Genomic DNA, 24,500 nt, shown 5'->3' on the forward strand with positions numbered 1-24,500 from the left:
ATATTTGATGATCATGCCATCTATGACTTCATCCAATTTATTGATAAAATTGTTAGCGCAGCACCAAAAATTAATTCTTGGAGTACTCCTTTAGAGACCTCTTGCTTTGTTGATGATGAATCATTAAGAATTACTCTTTGAGTATGGTCATTCAACAAGTTTTGAATCCATCTTATCTGTATTAGCAGTTATTCCACATTTCTCCATCTTCTCCACAATATAGCATAAAATACTTCATCCAATGATTTCTTATAATCTAGGTAACCTCTATAAGTTCATAATCTTCCTATGTATTTTTGAATCACTTGTATTTGTCATTTCTTATGATACAATATTATATTATATTACTATAACAGAATTTTTCAGCCATTCCCTTATTAATGAGAATTCAGTTTCCATTTTTTCTAGAATAAGAAGTGTTACTGTGACTATTTTAGTGTATATGTGATGAAGGATGATGATGATGATGATGATGATGATGATGATGATGATGATGATGATGTCATTGACTTCTTGGTCCAGTGGTGAAACTTTTGTGTCCAAGGCTATGAATGGTTAGGTATATTTCATTGCACAATACCAACTTGTTTCCCAGATTTGTTGTACCAGTTCATAGCTCCACCAAAAGTATATTAATATGTCTATCTTTCCATTGTTACTAAAATATTGACTGATGTATCTTTGAGAAGGAGTAAATCAGGTTTTTAGGAGAACATTTTGCATTAACTCTCTGAGAGTAGTAATAGTGGCCCTCAGGAAACCCAATTTGCCAATTCGAGCAGAAGCACAAAAAGCTACTATGTCTTCCTTCCTTCCTTTCTTCCTTCCTACCTTTCTTTCTGTCTCTTTCTTTCTTTCTTTCTTTCTTTCTTTCTTTCTTTCTTTCTTTCTTTGCATGTATGTGTGTGTGTATAATACACTTTTGATCATATTATTGACATGTCCTTCTATGCCTGTATATTTATTAATTTTAGCACAAGCAGGTATTTATTTTGGTTAAGGCTTATTTTTTGCACTTGTTGATGTATTTGTATTTTGTTTTTCCTTTTCTTATGTATATAGCAAATTATATTAATTATGTTGAACCTTCCTAGTATCCCTGGTAGAAATCAACTTGATCAAAGCCTCAGTTTCCTCATTTGGAAAATGGGATTATTTAACCCACAAAGATGTTGTGAGGAAAGCACTTTGTTTTTATTAATTTGTGCCCAACTCTTTGTGACCCAGTTCAAGGTTTTCTTGGCAAAGATACTTGAATGGATTGCTATTCGCTAGCTCATTTTACAGATAAGGAAATTGAGGCAAACAGAGTTATGTGTTCCCTAGAGTCACACAGCTTGTAAATGTCTGAGGCCAGATTTAAATTCAAGTCTTCCTGAATCTAGGCTCAGAGCTCTATCCCCTGATCCACCCAGCAGCCACTTATTCCACCCTGGATGGTTCCTTCAGAGTAGGACCAAGGTATATGGAGAGCTAGAGCAAGGAAGAAGAGTGATACTTCTCTTTCTACTTCTTATTAGAATAAATGTTATTTTAATTTTAAAATATTGGGTTTTAAACTTAAAATATCAGAACTTTTCAACATTTTCCAAGATTTTCTAATAGTTATTCAATGTCAGTCTCTGTATCTGGGGTAAAAAGAAAAACCTTTTTCCCATTGTAGTTACATAAAATATTACTTTCTATAGTATTAGCTTAGGATAGCTCAAATTTCATAACCCAGAAACTTGGAAGCATATGTTGCCATTATTTTTTTCTATATTTTTGATGTGTGATAAATATATATCCTTCTTTTATAATTATTATAAATTGGACTGAACAGTTCCATCTTACTATCTCCTTATGTCAAAGCACAAACATTCACAACTCTGGTATCTTAGAAAACCCTGACTCCAACATTCAGATTATTATTGTTGTTAGGTTCTCATTGTATGATCATACACTGTTAGTAAATGCACCAAATAAAAATAAAAATTGGTCAGATATTTTGACAAGTAAAAGTCAAATGCCTGTCACTTTAAAAATACCCACAAATGGTTACTATTTAATAATTACAAAATGTAAAGAATATGATGGAAACATTGACACTATTTTTTTTCTAACTAAAAGTATGTGTTTAATTTGTTTAATGCTTAGGAAATTAACAAAAGAAATTTAGCCATGATATGAGCCTTGCATTTTTTTCTTCACTTTATTTAATGACATTATACTTAATTTATGTAATCCTAGTGAATTTTCAAAGTGATGTTGAAAAGGAAATTATATTGAAAAGTAACAACTTAGAATTCATCCAAAATTTTGTTTACCGAACATCAGTCGACCATCATAAAGAGCTGATTCAAGGTGCTATTTTTTTCACACCTGTGGTTTCACTGGTGTGGCAAACAATGTCCTATACCAATTCCACAGTTGCTGTGCCCTGTAGTCTTGGAGAGTTGTCTGGGGAATTGAAAGAATAAGTGGCTTGCTCAGGGTAATACAGAGAATATATGTGTGAGATGGGATTTGAACCCAGGAGGTTCCAGATTCTGAAATCAGCTCTCTATTCCCTATGCCATGCTATTTCTCTAAATGAGTTATATTTCTATATATTTTAGATTGCCTAAGAAAAGCATTAGGGATTTCATGAATGCGTATTTACATATGCCTTCAGAATTATTATTAAATGGCATTTTTACTTAAGGGCTCTCAGGACTATATTTATGACTATTAATTTAGGAAATGGCACTAGACCTGAGCCAAAGTGTAGAAAACATTAGATTAAAAACTGTTGCAGATGTCACATTGAAAACCTCCCTATGTTACATGGTTAGAGTTGTGAATTCACTTGGTACAAGACAACGTTAACTTTGGTAGAATTTGTGGCATGCATTATTCACAAGTATTAAATGTGAGCCTCTTATTAAAAGCTGTGAATCTCTCCTGGGCATTTCAGGTTCTAATCTCAACAACAGGATGCCAAATAATTTCAGGTAATGAAAGCACATAGATAATAGTGAATTCTGAAAATGTTTCATTTTCTGAGCTCAACAATAACAATTGGGAAGTAATTTCTGAGATTTTCTTTCTCTGTTACCACCCCAGTTGATCTTGTGGAAACTGAATTTTCTCCCCGTGAACGGTAATTTTTGAACCATTTCGTTACTGGGCTATTTCTCTTTCTCTTCAATTTTCATAATAATGAAAACTTTAATGTAAAACTTTTAATGTTTATTTTCTAAGACTAGTTCATAATTTTACTATCCTTCTTTCATGATTCACAAAAAGCTTCCTATAGGACTTTTGTCTGAAGGTATTACTGTTATGGTTTCTTAAGAATAAAAGCTTTGTGAGGACAGGGAATATATATCCTTACAACTGGATATACTCTAACAAAGCATTGCAAGTATGTTCACACAGCTCCAATTGAGAGGAAGCATAACATTTTCCCTTCTGATTTTGATGCTTTGAAAAAGCTGCAGTTTCATTGGTGTGAGCATGAGCTCCACCCATTGTCAAATATCCATACAAGTAAAAATTTCCTGAGTTTCCAAGGCATAAAACAATCTTGGTTAACCTTCTGGTTAATCAGAATCTCCAAACTTAGCCCAGCTGCTGGCTTTTGAATGGCAAATGTACAGTTTGGAAGAATCTTAATCAGGAATTTACTACTGATGCAGAACCTTCCAGAGGTAGAGCTCTGGAATAAGCTTCACAAATCAGGAATCATCTCCTTGCCACAGAAAGGCAATGGAGAAAGAAGTAAGTGAATTTCTACCCTTATCAGCCAAAAAGTATTTGCCAAAGATTATCCCCCCAAAATTTGGAAGATATTAGATTTGAAGACTCTTAATTATATTAACAGTTTCCAATTCGCATACTTATGCTTTGGTGCTATCTAATTTTCATTGGAAAATAATATAAAAAAGTGGAGCTTCTCAAAGTGAAATACAATTCAGTGCAACACAGTACAATACAAAACAAACAATGCAATATAATACAATACAATGATGTCTTTCTATTATGTTCTCTCTCAACTTGGTAAAAGTTCCATCTTTTCTGATGGAAACAGGTGAATAATGTTCCCAAGCTACATTTTTTTTCAATTTCACATGAAGCTGTTAAAAGAACCATTGACTGGGGTGAGGGATGGAAAACATCTATAAGCTATACTTATTCTACAATTAGCCACTAACACCTTTCAATGAGGTAGATCATATTTACTTCAGTGATCTGTGATGTCACTGTGGGAATAGCTTTGAAAAAGGAAGATCTCAATATTTCTGCAACAATCTTCCAGAATCTCTGAGGTCAAAAAATTCACTATCCTTTGACTTTTTGATTATTCTATAACCAACCTGGATGAATGGCCTCATTTTTACATCTTCTGAGTGAGTGCTGTACTTAAAATACTCCCTATAAAAATGATGAAGTATTATAATTTAATCTCTAACAAAGGGTAGAAAATAAGGGGAAGACCAAATGTTCATTTTTAACCCTTTCTCTCCATTATTAGTATTAGTCTATATGGGGGTTGGGAGAGAAACAAATATGAGGACCCTAATATTAATTGTTGTTATAAAATATGTAGAATGAATATGAAGTGATTATGAGCTGCAGAATTAGTCTTGTGTTTCATATGGCATTAACTCATAGCCCAGTGATATTGTAATTAACTATAATAATTGATACTAATTACAAAATAATTTAAAGGTGATAAGATAGTCTTTGATGTAACTTTGAATATTCAATTATAATATTTCATGGTTTCATTTAGTCTCAGTCTTTCCTAATTACATTGGTTCCTGGAAGAGTTGGGGGTGGAGAGATAAACCTTTAATCTAAAATTTCCATTCTAATATTTCTTCATTTTTAGTACTGCCAAAGGATGGTAGGAATTCAAGTAGCTGGAAGAGATATTATTACCTATAAAAACATGTCCTCAATATTTACAGAGAAGAGAAAGATTTAGGGGTAGGGAACCCACAGCCTCAAGGCCACATGTGGCCCTCTTGGTCCTCAAGTGTGGCCCTTTGACTGGATCTAAACTTCACAGAACAAATCCCCTTAACAAAAATAATTTGTTTTGTAAAACTTGGACTCAGTCAAAGGTCCCACCCAAGTACTTAGATGGCCACACGTGGCCTCAAGGTCACAGGTTCCTCACCCCGATGGGCTCTGTCTGTCTCTATACACAAACAGATGCGTGTATACATATATGTATATATAGATATATACCAACATGTATAATATGTTAAATACATTTATTTGGAGATAATGCTGATTATTTGTTATCCTCTGAACTCGTTAGTTTAAAAAGCTTTAAGGATTCTTCTGATCCTATAAATAGGGTAGCAAGACTATAAACTCTTTGAAGACAGGGATCTTGTTTTATACTTTCTTTTTGTATTTCTACCTCTACCTCACTTCCTGCTTACCTCTGCCCCACCTCCTTCCTTCATGTGGTGTGTGCTGTATAAATATTTATTCCTTGGTTGTAGCCTTGTTCATATGAGTTTATTTGAATTAGATAATCGAAAATAATTGGTCCATTCATTTCAAGTAACTTATATCACTATAAAATGAGGACCCAGCAGATTGAGCTCTACCTTCTGCCTGCTACAAAATGACTCAAAAGAACTGATTTTTGCTGAATGTTGGGTTTGTACATCCAATTAGCCAGCACCATTTAGAAGTAACTTCTGAGTGCCTCTATCAGAAAAGAGGAATGAAAGATCCTTTAGTGTGTTACTAATATATCTTTCTGGCACTGTATTTAGGGATTGAATAGTATGAGTGTGCATAATTATGATGTGTCCAGCAGTTGCTGTTATGGATGAATATAGTCTCTAGGGAAAAAGAAATTCCCCATCTGGTTTTGTCAGTATGCATGGGTGGGGATTAAATAAAAGTTTCCTTCATTTGGTCAGGAAATATTGTAAAAATGTGAGCAATATGGCATTTTCACTGTTTCCCCAGCACATTTGTGAAAATATAAATATTACAGTACAAATCAGGGGACCTTGCCTCTCCTTATTAGACTAGGGTACCTCCATTGGAGCTGGGTAGATGCTCCATATCCATGTGGATGGACTTGTATTCTGGTGTGGTATTGAAGGATTCTTGTTACATAATTGATAATACTTAAATACTGGAAGAATCTATGCTTTCTTCAATAAAGAGCCTCCTTCAACTGACACAGATAACATCCTCTCCTTGACTTCACAGATTTCTGTGATGATATTGTAGCTGAAAAATTCGTTACCCCAGTGAACATCCTGATGATAAGCTGCATGAGTTTGGATGGGCTGGTTCTCACAAAACAGATATACAACCCATCATCAAGTTGATACTTAGAACCTTTCCATATCAATGATAATAGTGTCATAGACTGAGAGCTAAAAGGTCATCTCGAGGTAATTATTTTACTGATGAGGAAACTAAGGCATAGAAAGGTTAGATAACTTATTCAAGGTCACACTGATAGTAGAGGATAGAACTAAGATTCAAACCTACATCCTTTGACTCCAAATCTCATGTTTTTCCCACTGTATCATGCTGTTTTGCTGAGTTTGAGCTTCATCAATGTAGACTTTCTGACCCCAGAGTACCTCCACATTATGATAAGGACATTAATGGAGGTAAATTATAATAGTAAAAATGATAACTCACATATCTGTAACGATCTTAGAATTTATAAAGTGCTTTCCTCACAAATAACTTCATGAAGAATGTACTGAGTAGTAGTTTCCCCATTTTGCAAAGTGGGGAAAGAAGATGCTGAGTGGGAATGTATTAGAGGTAGGACTGGAACCCAGATCCTCTGACTCTAAATTCAGAATGTCTCTCATATACCGTAGCTACTTTTCATTTCTTATGATTTTTAAAAAATGCAAAATATGGAAAACCTTGCTTTCTTAGGGCAATTGGTCAAAAATTACTAGTAAATATTATTACTTTTTGTAATAGAAATTATTTTAAAATTATTTTGTAGAAAGAGGTGGCGAGTCTACGTAGGTTGTTGTTTTGCACAGGTAGAATTTGATGTCTTAAAATATCTGTGGCTCAAAATGATGAATATAAGTCATGAAGAAAGTACACTATAGTTAAAAGAGGGTATGATTGGAGTCTGCATAGCATAGAAGCTTGAAACCTGAGCAGGGAACAATTACACAGATAAATGACATCTTTGCATCTCTGCAATTCAGGTGGGGTACCTACAATTTCTATATACCTATGTTCTCTTTTTATTAGTTGTAGAAACACTAAGAAATAAACCTTAATTCAACTTCAAGTGCACCCATACCATTTCAGATGGTATTTTCCAATAAAGGGCACTGTTTCTTTCAAAGAATATTACATCTCTCTAATTGTCCTACAAATCCCATTCTCAATTAAAATCAAAATCTTTATTATAACAACTTCACTCTATAGCTTGCAAGATGTTTTCTTTCTCATCTGTTCAGGGGACGATGCTCTGGATACATCTTTTACTGAAAGGAGCTGCCCTGGTGAGAAAAATTTACAGCAATTGATTTTGTTTGTTTGTGGCTGAAACCATTAAAAGCTCCCAAGCAAAGCTAAATAGTGCTTGTGGGGCACAAGCATTGTTATTCACAAACAGCAAGTTTTATAACATTGTTAATACTAGACAATAAGATGAGGTGTAATAGCTCCTATTTTATCATTTATCTCTTTTTTCCACTAAATTGTATACTCCATCATGCATATGCTGGCTATAATGTGACATATTCAATTCTACATTAAGTCTTTGCTTTGTTACATATACACAAAAATAGCAAGTCAGCCTCTCAAACAGCACGTACCATCCCTCTAACAGTTTTTTGTTGTTGTTGTTGTTGTTGTTGTTGTGTTTTTTTTCTTTCCTAATCCAAACTAAGTTTGAATAACTGTAATGGTGGGAAAATCTATCCCAGGGTTGATTCTTTTTATAGCGAACTGGCAAACCAGGAAGAATAGACTTTGTCATGTGCAAATATGGTGACCATAAATGGTGCTGGAGGCTTTTTCCATTGTCCTCTGACTTTGCCATGAGAGAAAGCAAGCAAGAGAAAGAAAGACACGTTTGATAGAGTTGTGAAGAATGTTTGAATGGCTATTGGGTGTTGAGCATTGTCTTGCAATGACCTCAATTCGGTACAGTAGAGACCCTTGAAAGCACTGTCTGAAGTCACAATACCACCATTCTCCTCCATTTAGCAAAAGGGATTAGTTAAAAGGGTGACGTTCCGTGCCGAGAGTTCCAAGTATTCCATGAAACAAAAGGCTCTGAAATGTTTTTGAAGTTATTTTTAATTGAGTTGAACTAATTTAATAAAGGTCCCAAGGAGGGAAAAAAAATAAAGGAATGTGATTGTTTTATGATTCCTCACAGATGGAATGGACATTTATAGCATACTTCTCCTTTAGTGTTCCAGAGAACAGTAGCTCCATTTACAGCTACTGTTAGCAATTTAAAACTGCTCCAAAATGAAGTCTTTCAAGAAGTTGACAGCTTATAAATAAATCTGTCTGATAAAATTGAACATAAACTGCATCTGTGGTTAGTTTGCCAAAATTAATTCTACATTTAATTAGAGATAGCAGTCAAACATATTTAATAAAAAACAGTCTTGGAGAGTAAATCAAATGAAGTCAGATTTTAGCAGACGCTTTGGTTTGTTTTTTTTTTTTTTTTGCAAGGAGTGATGAAATGACCTCACCTCTATGATTCCCAGTAATATGGCAGAGTGGACGCTGTAGGGTTATGGGGAAAGCCAGTGAATTCACATCATTTGGGAAAACCACTTAAGCAGCTTAGAGCAAGGAAAGAAAACAATCATTTTGAGATTTCTCATGATGCTCACATTTGTTTTTTCTCTGATGTAGCATGTATTAAAATAACAAGTTAATAAGCCTGTTAGTTTTAGTGAGCCCAGGGATCAGGCTAAGACATTCCTGAGTTTTACATGAATGAGAACATCAAGTTATCTTTAATTTTTTTTTCATGGGCGCTCTTGACAGTTTCTTCTAAAATTTAACCCAACAGTGAGCTGTGGTAAAAATACAAAAGGTGCAATTCTATTTCTTCCCCCACAAAGACTTAAATATTCAGGATTTGATTATGAAATACTTGTGCTCATTCTACACATCTTTAAGCAAAGATGCATATAGCTGTAATGTTGTGATGGGGAGGGAGGAACAGAGACGCAAAAGCAAATAGACCAATTGAGGTTATAGCAATGAATCATTTGGAACAAAAGTAAATTGCAGTCCAAGAGGCAAAGAGGCAGATTTCAAATAGCGAAAGGCTCTGCAAACAACAGCCATAGTTACAAACTAGTGGAAAATAGGCACATTATTCATAGGACTAGTCATATCTCTTTTCTGTCATGATTAGTTAGAGTGTCATCAGTGACATATTCAGCTATGGACAATGATTTTATATGTATATGTTCATATAGAGCAAAGTAAATAAATGTGCATTTTCATTAAAATGTACTCCCTTTCTTTTTTATATTAACTTTTAGCAAGATAGAAGTTATTCTTATTATTTATTTAACAGAAATGTTTACTTTTAGAAATATTTACTATCTCTCCATCTCACTGATGCTGTGCCTCCCCATCTTCTCCTTAAATGAAAAAATAAAACCCTCATAGCAAGTATGCTTAGTCCAGCAAAAGAAATTCCCACTTTGACCATGGCCAAAAATGTATGTCTCATTCTACATTTCAAGTCCATCACCTCCCTGGTAGGAGATGAATAGTATGCTTTATTTCTGGTCCTCTGGACTCATAGTTTTTCATTGCATTGGTCAGAGTTCTAGATTCTCTCAATTTTTTTTCCTTCACAATATTGTTGTCATTGAATAAATTGCTCTCCTAGTTCTAACTTCATTCTACATTAGATCATAGAAAATTCCATATTTTCCTTTGAAACTATCCATTTTGTCATAATTCATATATCATAATTTGGCCATTCAAAAACAGGTTGGTTTCTAGTTTCTAAGTTTCTACGAAAATTGCTGAATATGTATATATATATAGATGTATATATATATATGTATGTGTGTGTATACACACACATACACACACACACATACACACACACATACTCCACTGTAGCTAAGAACTTCCCTTAAGCAATATACTAGCCTTAGCCTCCCCAGTAAAAGGGACTACAAGCATACATGCCTTGCTATAACGATATTTTAAAAGATAGAAATTCCAACTGAAATATTGAGTTGAGAAGCCTTTTCAATTTGGTCCGAGAATGATTATTCTATTTTTAAGATTGATCTTTGGAATCTCACGTATCTCACAATGGTTAATTATTTTTATTTCAAACAATTTCTTAGTACTAGAGTATAGGTTATTAGAAATATAATTATATGTGCCCTTAATCAAGGCAACCAAACCACTGTATTTAATTTTTATTTTAAACATATTCATAGGACCTAAATATATAAATAATGCAGTTCATTGGATAGAGTACTATCCAATAGAGTTCATGACAAGGTACTATGTTCTACTGCCACTGTACTGTGAACTTTTGTTATCATGTATTTAACTTTATAGTCAAGCATCAAAACTAACAACCCATTTCATGTAAGATGTCAGATTAACTTCCTTCTGCAGTAACCATGTATTAATTTTCTGGCATACATTGTTATTAGCCCTGACCAAATGACCCTCCTCAAGACTTATTTAACCTAAGTGACTGTTTGTAATATCAGTTTTAAGGGGAAATTAGTTAGAAGGATTTCTTCGCATCAGTATTAATAGGCAAATGGCTCCTCAGAAAGCCCTATGACAAAAAATAGGAAAGAAAAGAGTCTCTATATATTGCACCTATTCACTAAATTTGGTCGCATATCACACCTTTGCTCATCTTATTGAATGATTTAGTGAGAAGATTTTTAAGCATAACCAAAATATAGTGAAAAGGGACTTTTTTTTTTTTTTTACTGTTATCTTGATTTAGAGCATGGCTGTTGTACTGAGCTACCCATAGAAGACTAATGATAAACATGTAGATTTATTTAGTCTTCCTAAGATACTTAGGCATAGTACTGAGGTACAGAGCTGAGAGCATCTATCTGTCAGAGCAAAATTTTGGTAGAAAAGAAAGAGCCTAAACTTAAGAGTACCGGGCTTCCAATCATTGTTCTGCTATGTAGTACCTTGCATGACCTTGGACAAATCATTTAATTTCTCTGGGCCTGTTTCCTCATCTTTAAAATGAAGGCATTAGATTAGATTGTTCTTTTTTGCTTTAAATTCCATGGTCTATAAAATCCTGTGCAGGAATTCCTTTCATTGAACTACTCTTTTAAGTTATTAAACAATATCTCTCCTTCCCATCACTTAAAAACTTCTAGAAAGTGAAATATCTATTACTGCCTCAACTTATTCATTACTCTCATAATGCTACCTTACCTGTTGTCTTCAAGGTTAACTGTCTTTTTTCAGTGCACATCTTCCTCAAGCTTTCTGACGCATTTGAAACTAACCACTTAATATTTCTTAATATATTCTTTCCTCAAGGTTTCCATGACACCCCATACTTATCTAACAACTTTATCTCCATATCTTTTGCTGATTCATCTTCATCCTCCTCTGGGTGAACTCTATACTCCTCTTTTTTTTTTTTTAAGGCAATGGGGTTAAGTGACAACTTGCCCAGGGTCACACAGCTAGTAAGTGTTATGTATCTGAGGCCGAATTTGAACTCGGGTCCTCCTGAATCCATAGCTGGTGCTCTATCCACTGTGCCACCTAGCTACCCCTATACTCCTATCCTTAATCCTCTTCTTTTCTCCTCTTCTTTCTCTTTGTCAAAAATCAATCTTCTAAGGACTTCAATGAACTATACTGATGATTCCAAATCTACCAGAGATTCCCTAAGCTCCAGTCCCCCAATTGGATTATTTGAATTTTTTTTGGTAATTGTGATGATTTATCTTTCTCTGGCTTCTGCTTGGGATGTCCATAAGGGGAATAATATGTTTACCTCTGTTGTTGTTTTGTTTTACAGGAATGCCTCAAATGCCTTTCTTTTGTTGAACATCCATCCATTTCACCGCTGATTGGGCTCAGGTTTGTAGGATATGCCATTTTCAATTGCAGCTTGGGCTCCTTTGCTTTTTTGGAATATACTGTTTTCTTCCTTTTTGCAATTTTTCATGCATGAAGAATAGTGCTATATAATTCAGATTATTTGAAGGCTTTTCCATTGGCTACTTGCAAACTTTTTTTGTTTGTTATGGAAAATATTAGCTTTATTACATGTTCTACACTTTGATCTATTTTTTTTCCTTGATTGCTACCTGTGGATTCCCTTCATCAAAACTTCACTGTTTGTATTGGGTATTTCTATGATGTTTTCTTGTATTATTTTCTATATTACATTATTTAGGATCTTTGTTTTTGGTTTGTAATATTCTTCTGTGTGATCTATGATCTCTAAATTATATTTGTGAATCTCTTTTCAAGATCATTTACTTTGGCTTATGCAGAATTCATGGATATTTTAACATTATTGCATTTTGCTTTTCTTCTCTTAAATTTTTCTCTGCTTCAGTTTTTTATATTCTAATTATTTCTCTTTTTCTTTGTCTCTCTCTTGCACTCTCTCTCTCTCTCTGCCTTAGCTTCTAGTTTTTTAGAGAGATACTCTATCATGCATATATATAATATATATTTCTATTTCTAATTACTATTGTAAATTAATTTCTAATTTGTTTCTCTTTTGAACCTTTGGAATTTTTTGCTGTTCTCTCTGGGAAGTTTATATCAAACAATCTTTAACCAGATAATAAGAATGAGTACTGGATTTCATTAATAAAAAGAATTCCTAGATAAGGTAACTCCCTCTACCATTGCAGGTTGATACCTTCTCTGTAACTTATAGTTTTACATGTTGCCTAGAGGAATGAAAGGTTAAGTGACTTGCCTAAAGTCCTACAACCAGTATCTATCAGAGGTTGAACTTGAATTGAAGTTTTCCTGACTCTAAGTCAAGTTCTTTGTCTCTCTATGACCTCTCAGCAATATTAATTCAGTTTTCTTTAAATTATAATAATTGTTCAAAGTGTGTTGATTTGTGTTTAAAGATTCTATTCATTCTTTTTGTTTTGTTTTGTTTTGAGGATCTTCTCTGTTGATTTATTTGCTTCTGTAGGTTTTTAATTAGGCTTTCTGTCTGGACTATTTTGATGTTTCAGCTTTTCTCTAATATTTCCTGTCACAGACTCTTTGGACCTTCCTCCTTTTCACAGGTGCACAGAACCTGGAGGCTTGGCTATAGCAGCCCAGCTTCTTCCACCTGAAGAAAGTAAGGGTTGGTAACCTCCAGGGTTAAGGGGAGAAAACTGGTCTCAGCTGGTTTCCAGCCCTTTCAGTAATGTTTATTGCTGTTTCCTCTTAGTATGTGACTCTCAGTGTCACACATAGTATATTTTTGACCTGCATGATTCTTCGATATCCAGAATCAGTGTCTAACATTTCTTATGAAGTCAGGGTGGGAAGAACTGAACAGAATTATTGCCATGGGGAATCCCAGTGGCTTCATCCTAAATCAAAAGTCAGAAAACTTGCTTGAGCTCATTGTGGCAGGCACATGGAAACATTTGAGTTTAGAGATTCTCACTGATAGCTCTAAGTATTTAATGTTCACCAGTTGACACATGAGGTTTTAGAGGGACTCATCTTGTGGTTTTAGCTATAATTATTTTGTAACTGGCACATAATCTCTTTCTTTAGATGTTTTGATATTGAGGAGCTTTGGAGAAAGTTGCTAATCTTCCAAGTTTCAGTGCCACATTTCCATCTACCTGTTAAATGTCTCCACCTGAAGTTCTGTTGGCATAACCAACTTAGCATATCTACAACTGAATTCATTTTTCCCCACAATACATTCCTTTCAACTTTCTTAGTTTTGAAAATGATAGCAACACCATACCAGCTCTCAAGTTGAAGTATTAATCATATGTGATACGTATCTAATCATAAGCTGCTTGGACAAGGACCTTGTGATTTAAAAAAATCATCTTTGCCTTGAACATAGTAGGCATTTTAAAATGTTTATTGAATTTACTTGAATTGGTTAATACTAAAAAGGATTTTTTTCTTAAATTCTGAAATGTAACTTATAAATAATATTCAAGATGTGTCAAATGGATTAAATGGGAGGAAAGGATATCTGGATTTATTAATGGCATAGGTATGTAAGGGTAATGAAGACAGAAATTATGACCATGGGCATAGTACAATATGACATTTCTGCGATCTGTTCAGCTCATAAATGTTTCTGGAATTTGAGCAAAATGTATACTATAAATGTATGTGTAAATTAGAATATAGGTCTTTATTTAACTGACCCCCATTTGTCAATTTCTCCTATATTTCTATGCATTTTAGTTCAGTGTTAATACATTTTATGCTTCTTTGTAGTTCCCATAATTACTTATTCAAATATTGCCTACTTATCCACAATTTAAAGTTTTCAAAGGCTTATCTTTTTAATGTAATGTTCAAAAGTGCTCTGTGAAGGTCATTAAGACTTAAAATTGCCATTTTGAAGCCAAGCTTGAGATTTCATTCTTCATTTAACACAGAGTTTAGGTTTGATTTTTGAGAAGAAAAAATATCACTTACTCAAAAATGTCTTTATGACTGGAGCACTCACTGCCTTATAGGAATTAGTTATTTCTTTTAATTGCATCAGTGCTTCAATCTCATGTGGATTTTTGAAGTCATGTCCAGCTTTGATGTTTTATTAATTTTTTTCAAGGTATTTTTCTCCCTAGAGCTAACCATGCATAGTATGATTTTGTATACGATGAAGATTGTAATTTCTATCTTGGCACACACAGATGCTTTTTGCAATCAGATCTAGAAATGGTTTGATCGTTTTCAAGGAACTTTCCAACAGTTAGCTGTTGGCTGCCAAAGTTCAATTTAGATAAGTGAAGGGGAAGAGTTTAGAAATTTCACACTTTGTGTGATGGGAAAAGCCCAATGTGATGTATCAAAGATGCAGACTACAGAAGGAAAACATGGTTTATCATGAGAATGATGTGCCAGTCTCCAATTTTTTTTGTCAGATTTTGTTCAGAAAAGCCCTTGGAAGTTTGGATATAGATCTTGGAAGGGGCTGGGTGGTGTGGTGTCAGGGGAAAGCATTAGATAGACTAAGATTTTATTACATGAAGCCTATGACATAGATGTAGCATATCAAAAATTGGTCTGTGCAATTTGCCACTGCCAATCTTCATAATTTATGCAGATTGTTGCAGCCATATCTATCATATGGTGTTCCATATTGATTGTTTAAACCTATATAAATGAATTGTTTGGATTATTTTTGCTATGCCGTTGGCTAATGTTTACTGTGTGAAAGAGTGTGACAGTGTTGATTTTTCCTAGTGAACGGCAATGAGTAAAAAGAAAAGCAGTTTAATTATTCTATGCCTTAATTTCTTTGTATTCTTTTAATCTCTAATTCATTTCATAATCATCAAACACACACACACATATGTATATGAGAATAATTATAATCCCCTAAGCAGTATAATAATGAATGGTATGTTCACCTCAAAGCTACTGGATGAAAATTTCTGAAATTTAACAAAGTACATCTATACTGTGGAGTAGGACTTTGGAGTGAGGAAAATCTAAATCCAAATCCTGCCATAGATGCTTACTATCTCTGTGACAATGGGCAAGTGACTTAAGCTGTCTTAGCCTCAGTTTCCTCATCTGTAAAATGGATTTAATAATAGGACCTACCTCAAAGGGTTGCTGTAAGAAACAAATAAGATAACACATGTAAAGTGTTTTGTAAAACTAAATAAATGCCAGCTATTATTGAATATAGAAAATTACAAAAATAACTCAGTGTTTAGAAAGAAAGTCTAATAACAATCAGACCCATTCTCAGATTCTATATGCTATCTATCTACTGCTTAAGGAAGCTCTCTCTCAGTTGCTAGTGCCCTCCCTTCCAAAATACCTTCTCTCTATTGTGTGTGTGTGTGTCTGTGTATGTGTGTGTGTGTACTCAAACATACACAGAGACATTGACTTCCTCTAAAGAACACAAGCTCCCTGAGGACAGAGAGTTTCATTTTTGTCTTTTTACCCATAGGACTTAGCACAGTGCTTACTCAAAGGAGAGGTTCAATAAATGCTTAGTGATTGATTGACTCCGCCCTGACCCTGCCATCCCCATTTCACTTAGCATAAGATTACTGCCATTTTTATTGTCTTTCACAAGTGTAAATCTCTCCCTTTTTCTGCAGTCATGTTTCCTAATACCTCATTCCTACTTTCTAATTTATACATTGTTTACATATGGTCTTACTCAGTAAGTACTTCACTTACTAAGTGAGTAATTGCTTTAGTTATCTTGTTTCATTTGAGGGATGTGTGAAACAATTTTTCTAAAAGAGAAAAAAAGTTCTAAAGCTAAGGCCTATAACTTGATTCCAGTAAACTGAAAAAACAATCCAACAGGAGTACAGACTTTGAAACTATTCAGACAGCTTTTTACAAGTCACCTGAATTTCTGAAAATTCCCACTGTTGTATAGTGTTAAACAATGTACAAAGCAATGGATTTAGTTAGGGTTGAATCTTGTGAATCAATTTTTTCTCTAATATGAAATCAATCACATTTGCATTATCTTCCTTATTGTGAAGAATGCTTTGTAACAAGACTTTTTTTTAAACTTTAAAGCACAATATTTATATGAGCTATACTGTATGTTAAATGCAACTGTCTTAGAGACAATTCTGTAAAAAGATTGCTGGCTCCAGAATACACTATAATAAGCATTTATTAAGCACCTATTGTGTGCCAGGCAATGTGATAAGCCAAATGGAGATACAATTAAAAAAAGAGAGCGTTCTTGCCCTCAAGGGGCTTAAAGTCTCAATGAAAAAAGACAAAACATAAAAGGAAGTCAAAAGTACCTGAATTCAAAATCTGCTTCTGCTGTTTGCAGAACATCAAGATACTTAACCTTCCTCATAGTCAGTTTCTTTATCTGTAAAATGAATGGGTTGTACCAGATGGTCTCTTAAGTCCATTTAATGTCTACGTATTTGATCATCTGGTCAAATATTATACTGAGCTTTCTTACTTCAGGTGGGAATCCTTAAAAGTCTGCTTCTTCTCCAATCTGGATATGAGTGAATGAAATAACTGTGTTGGAAGCAATTTGTGATTGTTTGAAGACCTATGGTGCTTCCATATTGTCCCTAGACACACACACACACACACACACACACACACACACACACACACACTTCTTTCCTTTGCAGTTCTGTCCTTTCATATCATCTTGCATGTGAATAGTTCTGTGGTGAGCTTGGAAAAGGTTGTCAAATACAAGCCTCCACTGCCCTCATGAGAAAAGATGAAAAATAACTATTGACATTGCATGAAAGACTGTCTCTGTATAAAGCTGTGAAAAACTTGCCAGGCTATTCTACATAGATGCCAGTAAATGCTTATGACATATGTAGATGACCAAACCAATTGAGGGGCCAAGAATAGGCAAATTTGCTTTTGGAGAATGAAAAGAAAATTGATAAGTAAAGTTGGGGGAAGTTAGTTGGCCTGAGTCATGTTACATAGTCATGGCTACCTTGGTGAGAGATTTGTGAATGGCAGGAACCTTTTGAAAAACTGTAATCAATGTTTTGTGGAAGAGTGGCAACAAAAGAGTCCTGGAAAAGAGAAGACATAGGGAAGAAAGATAAGATAGCAGGTTTGAAATATTTGGTGGACTATTACATGGAAGAAAGAGTAGACTTGTTTTGGTTGGCCCCAGAGGGCAGAGCCAGGAGTGCTGGGTTGAAGAGACAAATTTAGGCTTGATATAAAGCAAAGCTTCCTGACAATTGGAAATATACAAAAGTGGAATTGGCTGCCTCTGAAGATAATGAGCTTCCCCTCCCTGGAGGCTTTTAAGCAAAATCTGGATGACTACTTGTTAAGTATGTTATAGAGACTTGCTCAAGTATAGCTTGGACTAACTGGCTAGGTTTCCTTTAAATCTGAGATTCTGTGATTCCAAAAACAATGGAAGGGCAAGTTGAAAAACTTTGGAATTTGCATCTTTCACTTCTAGAAGGATTTCACCATATCATATTCAATATTTAGCATTTCTATAATTTACAGGGAAAAACATAAAACCTGACACCAGGTTGTGTGGGAGTGAGGTAAATTTGGGTCTAAATGACTGCTGCACTGTTTACATATAAACATCGTATTCCATATTGCAAATATCTGTCACTACTGATGTCATTAATCGAATAGGTACTGAAATGTATGGTGATGTTTACTTTATTTAATGTACTTAGTGTTCCTAATCATTGCTGGGAGCTATCCAGGTACAGGTGGTTGCTAAAGTCTTTTTTTTTTATTTTAAGATTATGAAATTTGTTATTCTCTCCACTGAATAATTCCTGAAGACCTATATAGAAGTCTCTCATATGAAAGTAATGCCATAGTTTCTTTTTTTTATCTTTTTGTTTGTTCACTGATTTCATTGGAAAACAAACTTCTACCAAGGGAGATCCTGAACTGGACGCCCGAGAGAAATCAGAGCATCACACCCAATTGACTTTAATTGAGAGCGCGTTTATTTGAGCCGGCCGGCGACGGACCCCAGGCGTGCATCCTAGGGGCCGTGCCACCGAGGGTTTCATCTGAGATATTTATACTGTCCGGTTACAAAACAGGGTCTGGTGGGGTGCCGGGAAAGGAACAGGGTCTGGGGGGAGTGCCGGGAAGGGAACAGGGTCTGGGGGAAGTGCCGGGAAGGGAACAGGGTCTGGGGGAAGTGCCGGGAAGGGAACAGGGTCTGGGGGGGAGTGCCGGGAAGACAGGTCAGGTTATTTACAGAGCAGGATGTTGCACCCCACCCTTGAGGATTTCACCCAGGGTGTTGTAACAGCCGTTAGGGGAAGCGGAGCCAGAGGCCCCGGGGCGTGGTGCCCCTGGGTCCTAACGGAGGGTCTATCACAATCCGAAGATTGGTGCCTACTCTGCAACATGTAGGATATTAGGATTTCCTATTTAGAGTTGGATGGAACCTTAGTGACCACCTAGTCAAATCCCCTCATTTTTACAAATGGAGAAAGAGAGGATTAGAGAGTTTAACTGATAAGCTCATAGTCACAAAGCTAGAGTTAGAGGACTTTTCAACCTGGTCTTCCTCCTTCCACATTAAGGCCTTTATCCAGTTAGAGAGTTGCCTGAGGGCATTTAGAGGATACATGACTTGCTCAGGCACACCCAACCAATATGTATCAGAAGCAAGATTTAAATCTAGTTCTTCTCGGACTCTCTAGTCACTATTCCATACTGCCTCTGACAATGTGATGATGATGATAAGAATAATAATAGCAACAACTACTACTATTATCACTACTACTACCACCACCACCACCACCACCACTGTTACTACTACTACTACTACTACTACCTACTACCTACTACTATTACTACTACCACATTTACGTAGTGCTTAGAGGAGGCACATCTCCTGAGTCCCAGTTAATTGTAACATTTATATGTAGTAAATTTCATTTTATTCTTTGTTTGCATTGTTATACTCATTAAGTATATTATTTTCCGGATTCTGCAATTTAATTCTGCATCACTTCATGCAAGTTTTCCTATTTTTTTTTTCTGAATTCTTCATGGTCATCATATATTCCATTATATTCTTAAAACATAATTTGTTTAACTACTTTCCAAATGATGGGCATTCACTTTGTTTCCACCTTAATCCTACTTTAAAAATGGGATATACATATAATCTTTAATTTTTTAGCCTCCATAGGATAAATGCCCAGTAGTGTGATCTATGGGTCAAAGAATATGAGCATTGTAGCAATTTTATCCAAAAAGGTGCATTGTTTTCTGAAATCTTTGGATCACTTCACAGCTCCATAAATGAATGAGTACAAAAGCATTTATAAAGCATTTACTATGTGCAAAACACTATACTAAGTAGGGTAGATGTCAGTGCATCTCTGAGTGCTATTCCAATGATAAAACCATATCTATTTCTGAAGGATTTTGGTTCTTTTCCTGATCTTAGTAGCTGTGGCTCATACCAGTGATCTATTAGTATACCTTACAGACCTACCTAATCTTCTTCTTACCTTTCCAAGATAGTCTATTTCTGAATTTTGTCATCTGTAATAATTTACTGATTATGAAGTAAAACCTCAGTTATTTATATTTTTTTTTTATCTTGAGGAATTTAGAGCTTTCTCTCTTACAGTTGTTAGTAGTTGGCAATACTTTTAAGAACTGTTTGATCCTACCTGTTGACTTCTTTTCTATTGTGAAATGAGTCTTTGTCTCATATGTTTGTGTTTATTTCCTATTTTTTGTCATTGTTCAGTCATTTCAGTCAAATATTAGAGTGGTTTGCCATTTCTTTCTCCAGCTAATTTTACATATGAAGAAACCAAGGCAAACAGGGTTAAGTGATTTACTTAAGGTCATATAGCTAGTAAGTGTCTGAGGCTGGATTTGATTGTTTTTGTTTTGTTTTGTTTTGTTTTGTTTTTTTGGTGAGGCAATTGGGGTTAAGTGACTTGCCCAGGGTCACACAGCTAGTAAGTGTTATGTGTCAGAGACCGGATTTGAGCTCAGTCCTCCCAACTCCAGGGCCAGTGCTCTATCCATTACGCCACCTAGATGTCCCTGAAGCTGGATTTGAGCTTAGATCTTCCTGACTTCAGGCCCTGGACTCTCTCCCCTGCACCACCATCATCTATCAGCCATGGATATAAGAACTTTATTAGAAATTACTAATACGAATTTTCCCACTTATTAGTTTCCTATAATATACCAGGTGCATAATTTTGTTCATGCAGAAGCATTTTGAGTTTATGTAGTAAGAGAAGTTTATATTTTTTTTATGTCACACCTACCCTTTGTTTGGTTAAGGATTCTACCTCTAGCCATAATTTTGAAAATTATCTTCCTTCTTCCATTTTCCCTCATTAAAAAAAAATGATGTGACCTTTTATATATAAGCCAAGCACTGATAGGGAATTTATTGTAATGTATAGCACAGAATTTTTTCTAAAACTATTTTTTTTTTACCAAATTACTTTGCAGTATATTAAATAAGGAGTTTTTTCCAAGTTATGTCCTTGGATCTATCAAACACTGTTCTACTAAATTTATTTCCAATTTTTTTATCTAGTCTGTTCCAGTGGCCTGTCCTTTATACTTTTTGCTCAATATAAAATACTTTTAATGATCATTGCTTTATAATGTAACTTTAGGTGTGGGAGTATATTCCTCTTTCTTTTCATTTAAAAAATATTTTGAGATTCAAGCTGTTTTATTCCTCCAAATGAACATTGTTTTCATTTGGTTTAGTTCTATAAAGTAATCCTTACATGTTACATATCTATTATTAATTGAATGATATTTTATTCTTTTTATATTGATACCAATCATGAGTAATGATTCTAGTTATTTGTTGCCTTTTTTCTGTAAAGTATATTTTGCCATTTTTATTGAGATTAGATTGAATGTTTTGATCAATTGATTCCTATATTTTGGGCACTTCATAGTTTTTAAATAAAATTCCTTTTTTATGATTCTTCTTCTTTCTCTTCTTTTGACTTTTTATTTTCCTTTTAAGTCTAGCCCCTTAGAAGGTTTTGCCCCCTGATGAACTTTCTTCTTTTGTTTACCCATCTAACTGAATCATTTTTCATTTTAACTTTTATATGTTGTTATATACAACTTGGAACCATTATTTCTCTCAGGAGGTGGATAATATAGCCTCTGAAATTATGACACATCATTACAGAATTCTTACATGTTTCAAAGTTGTTTTTCTTTGCAAAGTTGTTAAAGACAAAGTTCTCCTGACCTCACTCTACTTCAATCAAGAATTTTTATTTTATTTTATTTTATTTTTTAATACGAGGCAATTGGGGTTAAGTGGCTTGCTCAGGGTCACACAGCTAGTGAGTATTATGTGTCTGAGGCTGTATTTGAACTCAGGTCCTCCTGACTCTAGGGCCGTACTCTATCCACTGCACCACCTAGCTGCCTCTCTCACTCTACTTCGTTTCATTCAAGTCTTCTAGGTTCCCCTTCTGTTATTTCTTATAACATAAGAGTATTCCATTACTTTTATATACCATAGTTTGTGTAGCATTCTCCAATTGATGGACACCCCTCTTAGTTTGAAGTTCTTTGCCACTATAAGAGCTGATACAAATTTTATTGTAGGTATGAGTCCTTTTTCTCTTTCTTTGATATGGAACTGCAGAAGCAGAGACAGAACAGAAAATTGGTTGTGGTAAAGAGAAGCTTTCAAGGTCCTAAGGAGTGCAGAGTCAAATGGCTTAGATCCTCCTAGGCATGGTCTCTGCTGGTCTGGTTTGGAGAATTGATCAGCATCAGCATTAGTCAAAGCAAGACAGAAAAGAGCCAAAGTATGGACACTACATGGTTGCACAGAATGAAGAACCAATAGTTTTAGCTTCTCCCAAGAGTGGCCTCTTGCAGTGAATCTCTATTAGTCTTACCATTGATTTATTTGCTTGGGAGCTACAATTCTACCCAGTGTTTCCCCCTTTAACTTTTTGTTGGTCGATCTCTTTCTTCTATTTCTAGCAGCTTGTCTTTGACTTCTCTTCTTTGATTTCTCCACCTTTTACTGCTGTGGCCTATATCTTTTTTTTCTTTCACAGACCATGGAGACTCAGTTTCTCTGACTCCTTTCATTGGATAGCTTAGGCACCTGGTTGGGCTCATATACTATGTAAATTCAGTCTGTAGGGAATTGTCTATGGCTTGTTTTCCAGTCCTTTTTCTCTTGCGCACAGATTGAGATTGAATTTGTGCCAAGTAGGGATCAGGTAATGTTTACCATAGAGTTCTAGACTTTCAAACATAAGTCTGTCAAATTAGTCGGGCTGACTCTGTACCTGGCATGCATTATGTAGGGGTTGGAAGATGAGGGAGAGCTACGTCTTTTCATCTCTCCAGTGTTGTTTCATAAGGCTTTCTGCCTGGTACTCTGTGTGTCTTCCTATTTTGTAGTTATCTCTTTAACACATATTTGCACATTTTCCATTCTTTTGAGGTTATGAGGTTGGAGGAGGTTTTTGTTGTTGGTATTCTGTTTTCTACATAATGTTTTATATTTTATAGAATAAGTGATTTAATAACATGGCATGATATTTACAATGTCTAAACCATGTTTTTAAATCCTGTCAGAAAATCTGAAATTCTATGCCACAAACGTGCATATTTATGCTTTATGATAGTAAATAATAATCTAAGTGACCTTCCAGAGCCTTTGTGAAAGCCACAATAGATTGTAACCATAGTTCCCTTTTATCTATATTCCTGCTAACTCCTCAGAGGACTCCAAGGAATTATTTTGAAATGGTTTCTTCCAAAGAAGCCACTGACTTGTGGAAGTGGCTGGTGAGAGTGCTCCCTACAAAGGGAAATATGAGGGTTGGGAGAGTGCTTTGTCTCCAAGACTGTAAGCCAAAGTCAGATTGTAAGCTACCATTTTTGGGGGGGGTCATAGGAACATAGAATCACAGATTTAAAGCTTTATGGAAATTTAGCGGTTCTTTGGGTCAACATCCTTATTTTATAAATGAGGAAAGAGAGATCCAAATCAATTAAGCAACTTCCTCAAGGCACAGAAGTAATAAGAAGAGTCACACTTAAAATGCAAGTCATCAAATCCAGATTCAACATGGTTCCACTATACTACATTGTCTCTTTTGGGATGTAACTTAGAATTTGAGCAACAACTATCTATATACGGTAACTGTTTGCAATCCAATGTTACAAACGTAAAGGCAGCCTGAAAGAGTAAAAAAAAGGACTGAACTTTGAGTCAAAAGAAATGGATTTGAGTTCCAGCCCTGTGGTTGTGGCTAAGTCACTCCGGCAGTCTGAGTTATGTCTTTCTTATCTACAAAATGCAGAACCTCAGAGTGTTGTTATCAGAAAGGCACCTTTAAAGTTATAAAATTTTATAGAGAAGTGAGGTCAAGATAAAAAATAGATGTTGTGCACAGCCTCAATCCAGTTTAGATGCCCTCTCAGGTGCTTAGAGATCCCTTTCTCTGACTTTACACCATACTTACCGTGCACTATCCTTGCCCAAACTCCCATACCCCATGGGAGGAGTTGTGTTGAACATAGCTGCTTTCCATTTTGAGGATCCGATCCTGTGAAGTTTTACTAAAACTACTGAGGAAAAAGTGACTGATGTGATTTCCATCCTATCTCTACACTCTAACCTTCCCCATTTTTGGAAATGTTGACTGAGAAAGGGTGAAAGACAACTAGCAAGACAAAACAGGTTCCAGAACATTGTAGAGGCCCACAACATAGCCAATTAGTCCCTGAATAACTTGTACTGTCTTCTATTCCTATTTGATCCTGAAGAATCAACGAGAATTGACTATCTTTTTCTCCCCTTACTCCCATCT

General features: G+C 35.1%; 1 protein-coding gene across 1 annotated transcript in view; it reads left to right on the forward strand.

Moving 5' to 3' along the window:
• Positions 1 to 24,500, forward strand: part of SOX5 (SRY-box 5) — a 1,269,090-nt gene that overhangs the window by 559,194 nt on the left and 685,396 nt on the right. The window contains exon 5 of the mRNA XM_027838648.1: positions 12,017 to 12,078. The gene's annotated coding sequence lies outside the window, so the exon portion shown is untranslated. The remainder of the gene's footprint in view (positions 1 to 12,016; positions 12,079 to 24,500) is intronic.

Source organism: Vombatus ursinus, unplaced genomic scaffold (assembly GCF_900497805.2).
Source record: "Vombatus ursinus unplaced genomic scaffold, bare-nosed wombat genome assembly UNPS02014830.1, whole genome shotgun sequence".
Classification (NCBI taxonomy): Eukaryota; Metazoa; Chordata; class Mammalia; order Diprotodontia; family Vombatidae; genus Vombatus; species Vombatus ursinus.